General features: G+C 36.6%; 1 protein-coding gene and 1 pseudogene across 4 annotated transcripts in view; one reads left to right on the forward strand and one right to left on the reverse strand.

Moving 5' to 3' along the window:
* Positions 1–12,820, forward strand: part of ZZZ3 (zinc finger ZZ-type containing 3) — a 116,328-nt gene that overhangs the window by 63,212 nt on the left and 40,296 nt on the right. The gene's annotated exons all lie outside the window — the stretch shown is intronic.
* On the reverse strand, positions 10,050–10,681 carry LOC123947003 (annotated as a pseudogene).

Raw genomic sequence — 12,820 nt, forward strand, 5'->3', positions numbered from 1 at the left:
TTATTGGATAAAATGTTTTCACGTTCATTGTTTTAAAGGACGTTCTGTTAGTATGTCTGTGAAAAATAATTGCCCTGTACGAATTGGGGATATAAAATTACTTGACTACAGCTTGACTTTAGATAGATATTTTGGATGATTTGCAAAAAATACTTTGGAGGATGTTTTGGAATGCAATTGAGTATATTAAAGTCAGAGGTTACCAGGGAAAACTCATGAATGGTGTACCCTCTCAACTAATTGAAAAAGGTATGGAATATAACAGCCAGAGTGGCCCCACTAGTTTGCACAAAGTATAATGAGAGGAGGGAAATAATTGTCCTTAGTATAAAATTTTTGGTTGTAAGAGGAGTATGCCATTGACTAATCAAAATAATCAGTGCAGTGAACTCTTGGTTTTTTCCTTTGAATGTCAGCATCTTTTATTTCAAATGATGTGAATGGTGTCTCGAAGTAATCCTTTGTTGTAATCCAAGTGTATTTATACGTGAGTATAATTTAACTAACTTTTTCTTCATTTAGGGTCATTTTTGCTGACAGAGGTTATGTAGTAATACTTTTTTTTTCTTTTTTTGTATTTAAGATTTTATTTATTTATTTGGCAGACAGAGATCATAAGTAGGCAGAGAAGCAGGCAGAGAGAGAAAGGAAGAAGCAGGCTCCCTGCTGAGCAGAGAGCCCTATGCCTGGCTCCATCCCAGGACCCTGGGATCATGACCTGAGCCAAAGGCAAAGGCTTTAACCCACTGAGCCACCCAGGTGCCCCTGTAGTAAAACTTTCTGCCATCACTGCCAGAATATCTATGTTTTTGCTTACGTTAAATGATTTGGACTACTCTGCTTTTTATGTTCTTATAACTTACCTTCTTTTCTGTGTTCTTCTGGAAGTTCTTTGACTTCTTATAATTTTCTTCAGTTTTGTTACCTTTCATTTTATTGTCACTAGTGCTGTCATGCTACCTTCCTTTATAAACTCAGCCTTCCCTTCTAATTGAGTGCTTTTAGTTCTCTTTAAACTTGGAAATCAGAATAACCAAGCTTATTAGCATTAGGTCTCATGATTCTTGAGTAATGCACCTAAGAGTTTCTCTCTGAATGCATACATAAGCATTAGAGATGTTTGTTTTAATTATATGTTTTCTTGTTTGCTTTCTTTCTGGTTTAGACTCTGTACCTTATATAACTTACCAGGTATCTAAATTCTGGATGGGAAAACAACAGTTGTTTCTTTGTATTTGGCAATAAATACCCATTTTAAAAATTATCATTTATTTGAGACTAATTGAAGCTTAGCCTTTAGTTGCAGGAACTTTATTTTAGTAGGTTTTTTATAGGCTCAAAAATGTTGTTTTTACATATTGGTAAGCAGACTACCAATGAGTCTGTGATGACTCATGTCATCAGATACTATAGTGTTTAGTAGTAAATGAGGAGATCGGTGACTTTTCTGCTTCTTTCTTCAGTGAGGTCTGTATTTTCTATCTTCAGCGCTATTTCTTTTACGTTATCATAGAAAACTGCTTCTGCTTTTCTCTTAAATCTCTGATTTTAACAGAGAGAAATTTGTAAAGTGGTGAGCAGAGACTGGGCAGTTTGTTCAGGATGTTCTTAGTTGGCAGAATTGTCTATAGTGTGTTATGATTTAATTTTCACGTATCTAGTAATATTTGTATGGTAGACGCTTGAAATATGTTGAGGATCCGAATTTTCTATTTCTTTAAAAAGTATTGAAATTTGTTCTGACAGGCAGTTAATTTACTTGATAATAACCATGATTATATTAAGTTTTATCTTTTGCCCTGATGAGAGAAGTACAGAGTAACCTATATTCTAGGTTTGGTTTAGCCTTAGTTTGGCATAGCCTTTCTGATGTCTCATTTAAAAAGGTATTTCCTCTGGCTAGTTGAAACCTGAAGGACTCTCATGTTTTACACATGCAGCTTTGTATGTGGAAGACACAAGGGGACCTCTGTGCCGATACTCGGTGTTTCCTTCTTCCTCACTTTTGCTTCTTCCTCTTTGTCCTACAATTCCAGCTGCCTCACTTCCCCAAACTCAGTTTTCTCTCTCTCTCTCAGCTCAGCAAGGCTGCTTCCTGTTCCATAGTACTGATGGTACTTCCATGCAGAAAGTGTGATCAGAGTGTGCCTTATTTCATCTGTTTGCTCTCTCTTGCAGAGCAGAGTTCTGCACTGCATGCTGTCTAACAATAATTGTTTCTGAATTTTCTCTGGTTGTCTAGTTGTGTATGACAGAAAGATATTCAGTGTTAATTCTGTCATGACTAAAAGTGGAATTTTATGATTTCATTTCAATATGCACTAGGTATGTTTTCTTGTTATGATACTCACTCCCACTCTGAAGGTTGGCCATTTGGAAGTTATTTTTTGTTGACACTTGTGACAACGAGGGCTAGTTTTTACTTATACTTTAAAAATTAGTTGAAGCAATTTCTTTTCCTAAGAAACGATGTCAGAGAAATTGGAATAATACCAGTTTGAATTGAAGAATGAGAGTAAAAGAGACTTGACATTGTTTTAGTTGTACTGGTGGAGTGTTTTATGGTTTGAGCAGAAGTAAAAGTTAGGTTACTGGTTCAGATACAGTTCATGAGGATGAGTAAAAGAGAAAGCGACACACAGGAAGATGTGAAACAATTTACTAGGTTTAAAGTCGTAACCGTAAGAGATGAAACAGTAATGTAGCTAGGTTTTAGTTGTTTTTGTTAGACCCTTCAATTTTTTGGATGGGCCAGATATGATGTACTGTATTTCAGAAATCTAGAGTGAATATGCTCTTTTTATGCCTGTCAGTTTCATCTAGTTTCTTGTAAATGTTGACTGTTTTGCAAAAATTTATTTTCACTGATACTATTTTTACGATTTATGCTAAGTTGGAGAACTCATTCAACTTTTGTTATTGTTGTTTGCTTCTTTTCACTTGTCCTAAATAATCTTTCCTCTTAATTTTAAATGTTTTAACTAGCAGTTCTCAGACTATAAAAGCATGAAATTTTACTATGTTTAAACTTTCATTTGGAGAGAAAGGGTTATGTAATAGTTTATTGGCAATGAAGGTAGAAAGTGCCATTGAACACTAGTTAACACCTAAAGTATCTTCTTAATAAACATTTCTCTCTCTCTCTATATATATATATGTATATATATGGATATGAGGAGTAAAGTTAAATGAACCAAGTGTAATATTTTATAAGTACTGTTTTTTTAAGACACCAGTCATGGTGGGGTACCTGGGTGGCTCAGTCTACTAAGTGTCTGCCTTGGGTTCAGGTCATGATCCCAGGGTCCTGGGATTGAGTGCCACTCAGGTTCCCTGCTCAACAGGAGTCTGGTTCTCCCTGCCCCTCTGTTCCTCCCCTCTGCTTGTGCTCTCTTTCTCAAAATAAATAAATAAAATCTTCTTAAAAAAAAAAAAAAAAGACCCCAGTCATGACTGGATAATGTTTTACTTGTAAATTATTTACAGAAGTAGACTAGATTTGAGGAGTATTCCAGTCCCCTTCCATTATAATTTTTAGCTGTCAGTATGATGCTGGGTAAATGTCTTTAATTTCTGTGGTTGTTAGTTTTCTTTCTTTCTTTCTTTCTTTTTTTTTTAAAGATTTTATTTCTTTATTTGACAGAGAGAGAGATCACAAGTAGGCAAAGAGGCAGGCAGAGAGAGAGGAGGAAGCAGGCTCCCCGCGGAGCAGAGAGCCCAATGTGGGGCTCGATCCCAGGACCCTGAGATCATGACCTGAGCCGAAGGTAGCTGCTTAATCCACTGAGCCACCCAGGCGCCCCTAGTTTTCTTATCTATTAAAAAATGGCATTTCTGTAATTCAAATTAATATATAACTCTGTGTGTGTGTATGTGTGTCTGTCTGTCTGTCTTTCTCTGCCCTTCCCCTTGACTTTGGTACTGCTCATGCTTTAGTTCTTGACTTCCTTTTTATTCCATATACTCTCTGTTAATATTCTCACACACTGCTGTGGCTTAAATTACCATCTCTGTTAATGGATTTCCAAATGTATATATCTCTAGTCAGATTATGGTTGAGCTTCAGACTGCTTACAAGATATATCCGTTTGCCTTCCCGACAGTAAACTCAGTGGAACATGTCTAAAATTGAACTTAACCATTGCTTGTTTAACGTACATCCAATATTTAACACTGTCTTTTTACTTAATTGGTAGTTTCTTTTTTTTTTTTAAAGATTTTATTTATTTATTTGACAGACAAAGATCACAAGTAGGCAGAGAGGTAGGCAGAGAGAGAGGAGGAAGCAGGCTCCCTCCCTGCTGAGCAGAGAGCACGAATCATCCAAGAACCCTGGGATCCTGACCTGAGCCGAAGGCAGAGGCTTTAACCCACTGAGCTACCCAGGCACCCCTTTAATTGGTAGTTTCTTTCACTTTCCCAATCTAAAAAAAAGGGAGTTATCTTCAGTTACTTCTTCACTACACTCCCTCTTCCACCAGTGTTACTGATTCAGCTTTATTTCTTGATTCTCAGTGCCACTTTTTTTTTTTTTTTTTTTTTTTTTTTAAGTAGACTCCATGCTCCGTGTGGAACTCAGTGCAGGGCCTGAACCTACTACTCTGAGATTGAGACCTGAGCTGAAATCAGTAGTCAGATGCCTAACTGATGGAGCCACCCAGGTGCCCCTCATTGACACTTTTTAAAATTTAGGTCACTGTCATCTCTTCTTGATTACTGGAAATGCTTCCTTAATTGCTTTCTGTGGTGCTAGTGTACTGTTTCCTCAATGGACCTTATACTGTAAGTCTATTCTTTCAAATGAACTGTTGTGTGATTTTTTTTTTTTTTTTTTTTTTTTTAGATTTTATTTATTTATTTATTTATTTGACAGAGAGAGATACAAGTAGGCAGAGAGGCAGGCAGAGAGAGTGAGAGGGAAGCAGGCTCCCTGCCGAGCAGAGAGCCCGATGCGGGACTCGATCCCAGGACCCCGAGATCATGACCTGAGCCGAAGGCAGCGGCTTAAACCACTGAGCCACCCAGGCGCCCTGTTGTGTGATTTTTAAACATTCTTTTTTTACTCTCTACCTCTCTACATTATAAACAGATTAAACCTTTAGTTCCTTGATTATTACGTTCTTTTACTTGAGGTTTCTCATATGCCTGACCACCTGCTCTAGCCTACCCTTAACCCCTATCTCCCTGGCTATCTTACTTTCTCTGTCTGCAAAGGGAGAAGGATGTTTAAATTTAGACATCATATACTCTGAGAAATCTTTCCAATCTTCCCAAGATTGATGGAGTGGTCCTTGTGTGCTCTATCATAGCAACATGTACAATAGACCTCAAGGTCTTTGAAGGAATTGTATCTTTCTAGTTGGTTGATATATCTTGGAGAAATGTCAAGCCTCATCCCTGTTAGAAAAATATCAGAGAAAATTTGGTATGCTTTTCATAGTAGAGATTTTTTTTATGCCATTAGTTTGATTTTTAATACTCTGGATATATGAAATTTAGTACTGGTAATGATTTCCTTTTTTTTTACTTGAAAATTAGATTTTAAGTTTTCAAAAGAAATGTTGAATAAGCTACATAATCATTCACATAGTTAACTTAGGAATTATGGAGAGATAATTGGGTTGGTGGGGGACATGGGAAAGAATGGTGTGTGTCTTGATTAGTTTGGTAGTCTGAACACATTTTCAGGTGGTGAGATAAATGTTTTTATGTGGTTGTATGAAAAATGTAAGCTCAGTTGTTAATACCAGACCCCAAAGAGAGGAAGTCATTGTATTATAAAACAAATTTACAAGTTTGGTATGATCGGAATGTTTTGTATAGTTTCAGATATATTTTTACAATCCAGAGTTCTGCCAGTAGGCTTTAGGAAGCAATATGGAGTAAGAATTATTTGGGTTAACTTTATTGACTTGAAGGACTTGAAAGAAAATGTGTGTCCCTATCTATGTGTATGTACTACTTAAAGATTTTCAATGGAGGATATTACTTAGCTTTTTCTGTATAACCTCATATTTTTGAGTAGAAGCTAGAAATAATTAAAAATACAAGACATGTCCTGTGTCTTTGAAGTTACTGTAAAATGATTGAATATAGATAGCTTGAGAGATAAATAATTTAACTATATTTGAGGTATGCTGCCTGGCAGAGTATTAGTTTATAACTAGAGATTACTAGCTTGTCTCTGTAGTGTGAAATTTTTATGTATTTGCAACTTTAGAGTAGAAGGGGGACTTTTTACATGTTACAGTATATTGTTTCTTAGAAAAGGTAATGTAAAACTCTAGGGAAAATATGTAAACCTTATCTGACTGGTAGGATTTTTTTCTAGATTATTGTGCAACTTAAAAAAAATTTTGGCTCAGTGGGTTGAGCCTCTGCCTTCGGCTCAGGTCATGATCTCAGGGTCCTGGGATCGAGTCCCGCATCGGGCTCTCTGCTCGGCGGGGAGCTTGCTTCCTCCTCTCTCTCTGCCTGCCTCTCTGCCTACTTGTGATTTCTCTCTGTCAAATAAATAAATAAAATCCTTAAAAAAAATTTTTTTTTTTTAAATTTTTAATTTTTTAAATAAACATATAATGTATTATTAGCCCCAGGGGTACAGGTCTAGATTATTGTGCAACTTTTATAATACTGACAATACAGTTAGTTGCATTCATCTTCATGAATTCTTGAGGTAACTCAAGAATTTTACAGAGTGGAGGCGCCTGGGTGGCTCAGTGGGTTAAGCCTCTGCCTTCGGCTTGGGCCATGATCCCAGGGTCCTGGGATCGAGCCCTACATCGGGCTCTCTGCTCAGCGGGGAGCCTGCTTCCCCCTCTCTCTCTACCTGTCTTCTGCCTACTTGTGATCTCTCTGTCAAATAAATAAATAAAATCTTGAAAAAAAAAAATAAAATTGTTCCTTAAAAAAAAAAAAATTTTACAGAGTAGATTTAGAAAAACAGGTATTAGGAACCAGTTAAAAAGACCCATCTCTGAGGGTTTCTTGCCATAAGAAATCTAGAGTTTTTAGGGAAGAAAAAACCCGTAATTTTTTGAAGGCTATAAATATGTGGATTAAAAAAATACTGACATAATCTTTAAACAATTCCCTCTGAAAGCCTTTGTGGGATACTTCAAATGATATTCACTTTGAATACAGGATTACTGAAACCCAGTAACTAGTAAGGAACTATAGGTTTTTTAAAACTGGCAAGGGGAATAAACAAAGTCAAGGTAGTTAGAGGTTGTTTTAGTAAGTGCTTGTTGGTTGCATGAATCTGAAAATCCATTCACAGTATATAAAATATTAAAAAAGGCTTATTTTAAATAAATAGTAGGCAATCTTATGAATATTCAAGATCAGGAAATAAAGCCTGGCCAGGCCTTGTGAAATTACAACCTTTTGGTATTTAAGATGATACTCTTTTACCTATGCTTCTTTTATGCACTAACAGACTAGTTTTTCTTTCTTTACTGACGTTTTCTGCTCACTTTTCCCATATAATTTCAGTTTGCAAACAGCAATGACTTTCCACTGTTCTTGCCCTGGTCCCAACGTTCTACTTGACTTTTCTTCTCAGATACTCGTCACATTCTGGTTATTGACTGTACAGTAGATTGACGTCCCTGGGTCACATTTTCATCCCTCGCAAAATTATCATTGGTCAAGGTAGAATTAATATTTGGAGGTGGGGGAGAAAAGTCTGCTTTGGCCAATGCTTTTTTGGAAGGATGTCTTCCAGAAAAGAGGTTATTGGGCAGTGTAGGCTCTTCTCAGAAGATGCCACGGTAGATAGACCATTTGGTGTTTTGCGTCCAACTTGTATTCTTTTTTTTGTAAAGATTTTTATTTATTTATTTGACAGAGATCGCAAGTAGGCAGAGAGGCAAGCAAGAGAGAGAGAGGAGGAAGCAGGCTTCCTGCTGAGCAGAGAGCCCGATATGGGGCTCGATCCCAGGACCCTGGGATCATGACTTGAGCTGAAGGCAGAGGCTTTAACCCACTGAGCGCCCCCCAACTTGTATTCTTGACCAGTTGTATATAAAATGAGTAGAAGTAGAGCCATTATGCTAATGATCCGTGTCATTTTATATCTCCATAATATTCCATTTTATGGATATGTCATAGTTTGTTTATTTACCTATTGGAGGACATGTTGATTGTTTCCAGATTTTGGTGATTATGAATAAGACTGCTATAAACATTGCATTTGCAGGTTTTGTGTAGACGTAGGTTTTCAGATCAGTTGGGAGTATACCTAAATATGTACTTGCTGGGTCTTATGGTAAGAGTGTGTTTAGTTTTGTAAGAAACTGCCAAACTGTCTTCCAGAGTAGCTGTAGCATTTTCTATTCCTATCAGAAATGAGAGTTCTGTTGCTCTATATCTGTCCTCAACAGAATTTGGTATTGTCAGGTTTTTAAATTTTAACCAGTCTAATTGGGTATGTGGTGTCCCTGTTGTATTTTTAATGCATACATAAACAGAGACTTTTGGGGCCATATAAAAATATTTGCCATGCTTGATATTTTATTTCATGTAGTAGATGACTTTTTTTGTAAATGAAATAATTTTAAAGATTTTCTTTGGCTCTTAAATGTTTCTAAAGGATAATATTGGCAATTTTTAAAGCAAATAATTTTTGCATAATTAATTCCCTTGTTATAAATCTTCCCAGAGCTCTTTTAGAAATGAAACTTTCATTAGAATAGTGAGATGTTTTATCATGGAATAAGAAATTTCTTGGTAATATATTCACCTGCTTTTTGAGTTACAGCATATAATACCTTATTAAAATATATTTGACCCAAAAGATTAAAAAAAAGTGATAACTATTTTTTGATGTTTGAATTATGGGGACCTTATTTCTTTTCATGATGTATATTTTCTGGTCTTCGTTGTGTAAGTCGAAAAAAAATTTTTTTTTAATTTATTTATTTGACAGAGGGAGAGAGAGCGCACAAGAAGGCAGAGAGGCAGGCAGAGAGAGAGAGGGGGGGAAGCAGGCTCCCTGCTGAGCAGAGAGCCCAATGCAGGGCTTGATCCCAGGACCCTCAGATCATGACCTGAGCTGAAGGCAGAGGCTTTAACCCACTGAGCCACCCAGGTGCCCCAGTCGAAAATATTTTTAAAGAAACATACAATTTATTCTCATAAAGATGTATTAAGGGATATAATAAAGAACCTCCCCACCCCCAAATCTTCATTTTCTATGGTGCTAAGGAGGGAAGAACACAAGGATGTCGAATCAGGAGGCATTGGTATGGTTCTCAACCCTTAGCTGATCAATCATGAAGTCCCTTAATCTCCTTGAACTTCATTTTCTTCAATTATGAGATGAAGAGGTTGCACCTATCCTTGAGGTGGCACCTTCCAGCTCTGATATTCTAATTCTGTGGCACCTATACTTGATATACACTCTAGCTCCTTTTATACCATTGGGAGTGTCTTGCAGCTTATGTCAGAAACATAATTACTAATTAACATTAGTAATTGAAGAGTTGTGTTTAAGTCTTACTAGGTAGCATTCTACACATTTGAAAAATATTTAAAAATATTTTGTGTTTATTAGTACTGTGGTCTTTAATCAGTATGTATATCCTGGAAGATCTTAGTTGAGATACACATTTTTAAGAAATTCTGTTTATTGTTTGTAGCTGTTTTCTGTAGGGCTTACTGTATTTTATTTTGTGAAAAAAAAAATCAGTGTATTAATATATTCACCAGAGGGCTCAACCAGAGACTTAATTTAAAAAACAGAAACAGGGGGCACCTGGGTGGCTCAGTTGGTTGGGCATCTGCCTTCAGCTCCAGTCATGGTCCCAAGGTCCTGGGATCAAGTCTCAAGCAGGGATCCTGCTTCTCTCTCCCTCTCCCATTCCCTCTGCTTGTGTTCCCTCTCTAGCTCTCTCTCCCTCTCTCTTTGTCAAATAAATAAATAAAATCTTTAAAAAAAAAAAAGAAGAAAAATAACACCACAGCTTAAGCTATGGAGTCCTAGACAGGAATGAAGAAAAGGACTGACCATCTAAAGAAAACATAAAAAGGCAACACAAGGAGAGAGGCTAGATAGTGATCTTGGTGGAGACTTGGTTTGAGTAGGTTTCTTGCAGATACTTCCTTTTTATTTTTTTTTGAAGATTTTATTTATTTATTGGACAGAGAGAGAGATTGCAAGTAGGCAGAGCAGCAGCAGAGATAGAGGGGGAAGCAGGCTTCCACTGAGCAGAGAGCCCAATGCGGAGTTCGATCCCAGGACCCTGAGATCACGACCTGAGCCAAAGCAGAGGCTTAACCCACTGCGCCACCCAGGCGCCCCTCTTGCAGATACTTCTTAAAGGTTGTGGTGTTTTTCCAGAGCTCAGCAGCATGTGTGTTCAAAGGTCTATCAATGTTGGGTTCTCCTACCAGGCTTTGGATGGACAAGGGGATGGTCTTGACATCATACAGGATTTTCCTTCAGGATGTCCAGGCAGATGTTACCCTGGGTGTCACACTGGGGTGGTAGCAGGGTGTGAGGAGCTTCACCGTGTGGGTCATTTTAAGAGTAGCCACTGGCGAACTCCAGGGAGAGCGTGTACCTCAGGTCTTCATATATTGCACCAGCTACTCCATGATGGTCCTCTCCCATTTGAAAAGGTGGTCTGATTCAGGGAAGGCAGAAATTCCTTTTATCACCAGATGTCATGAAGGTCATCAGCTCCTGCTGGAGCCTCTTGCCCATGGGGCCCTGGGTCTATTGTTCTCGGCCAAAAAGCTGGTGGTGGCTGGGACACTGTTCTGGGAGGCTACCTGGGCCACGTGGGGAGAGAGAAGGGCTTCCTGTGTTTTAAAAAAGGTGTCATACAGTCTCTGCATTAGAGTCATCATCGCAGCAGTTTAACTGCTTCTTTCGTATTTGTTGAGTTACTGTATTCAGTCTAAGGACCCTTTGAAATTTTTGATATGTTAAAAATGGATTGTAGAGTGTGCTGAAGGGGGTCCTAGTTTCTAAATTTAGAAATTTAATGTGTATTCAGTATTGAAATAAGCAATCTGTAGGCTGTACCCTCTTTGGTATGTCAGATAGCAATAAGACTCTTGGCTTGTGTGCCTGTGTGGTCGGGAAATGTGGCAAAAAATAGAGAAAAACAAGATGAAAAAAGAAAGGTCTTTTGCTGGATGTCATTCTTCTATTCTAATAAATCATTTCATTTCATTTCTTCTTTTAAAAAGCCTCTTTATCTCTGCTCTTTCTCATACTGAACATCCGCGGTAGAGATAATACACTGTGATTGCTCAATCTTGACTCACTCACTCATATACATACAAAGAAAAACTAATTCTACACAGCTGAGAGGCGGGATTTAAAGATAAGTGTCTTTTTTTTTTTCTTTTTAAAGGAGTGGAATAGGAGTGGAGAATAAGCTTTATTTCTCTTGATTCTAATAAAATTCAAGTATTTATTAAGATCTGGTCATCATAAGTTCATTCTATGGTTAGGATTTGAACGTATAATTTCTCTAAACGCAAGTGAAAATGAGCTTCTGGTTTAAGAGGAATGTCAGTTATACTAACATTCCTCTGGAGATTGAAGAGTTATCCTTACATGTTACTATGTTAGGGATTTTGTGGTTAGTATTAAAGACTAAGTTAACAGCAGTTAGATGATGTTTTAATGATTTATTGAAGGTAAAACATGCCAACTGTAACCAAAGAAGTGGTGAAAGAAAAGATCATCGAACACTTTAAATAGTTTATATAAGGGCACACTCTGTAAATACTGATTTTCTTGGCATGGTAATTTTTTCTCTTAGCTATGAAAAATAAATGATGTTTCTATTTTTAATATGCAAGCTAATTTTTTCTAACTAGATTGTACTTTGCCTTTGGAAGGTTTTCAATCAAATAAATCCATGTGAGTAAAAATTCTTATAGTTTGTAGTTAAATAAAATCGTGTGTGTTTAATTTTAACAGAGGTAGGTATTATCATTATTACTATTATTATTTTTATCAGAAACAACATAGGCATAGGAATTTGTTTAAATGTAAAGAGAGTGAGGACTCATACTATCAAATACTTACTGAAATTTTTTGAGATGTTTAGAAAGCTTAATTCATTTACATTCATTCAAAAGCAAACAGCAAGATTAGTGATCCAGGGAATGGGTGTGGAACACAAGAGGATATTGAGTTACCTGTTCTCACATAGCTTGCTAGAAATATTACTTCTGGTACATGGTACAGACTGTTTGCTTTCTTGATTTATGAAGATTTAAAACACTTAGCTCATAAATAATTTTTAAAAATTATATTGCAGTTATACATTATCTTTGCCCTTAAGTTGTTAACAGTTAATGTTATGTCAACATTCATTTAGCTCAATTTTGAGTAGCATTTTCTTTTCTAATACTGATAATTCCTAATGAATCCTTATTTCCTTATAGGGTTGACATAGCACAGTGAGTCTCAAATGTGGCTGCACATTAGAATCACTTAGAATGTTTTAAAAATATATGAATGCCCAGCTTTGCCCTAGAGATTCTGATTTAAATAGTCTGTGGAGCCTCATTTATCTCTGTTTTAAACCTAAGTGATTCTAATATTCAGCCAGGTTTGGAAACCTTGCAGTATATAGTTTTAGAACCCATCCAAAGCATTTAATGCTGAGATTAAAAATTTTTTTTTAATGATTCAACTCAAAAGGGGAAATTTCAGGTTGGTTTTTCTATTAAAACATTTTTGTTATAGATTTATTTATTATTAGGGGAAAACTTCTAAACTTCACATTATGTATTTTCCTTTTTTTCATTTTGCCTCTTTAAAGTGAGCACTCATCTTTACTTTGGAATCTAG

Source organism: Meles meles, chromosome 1, assembly GCF_922984935.1.
Source record: "Meles meles chromosome 1, mMelMel3.1 paternal haplotype, whole genome shotgun sequence".
Classification (NCBI taxonomy): domain Eukaryota; kingdom Metazoa; phylum Chordata; class Mammalia; order Carnivora; family Mustelidae; genus Meles; species Meles meles.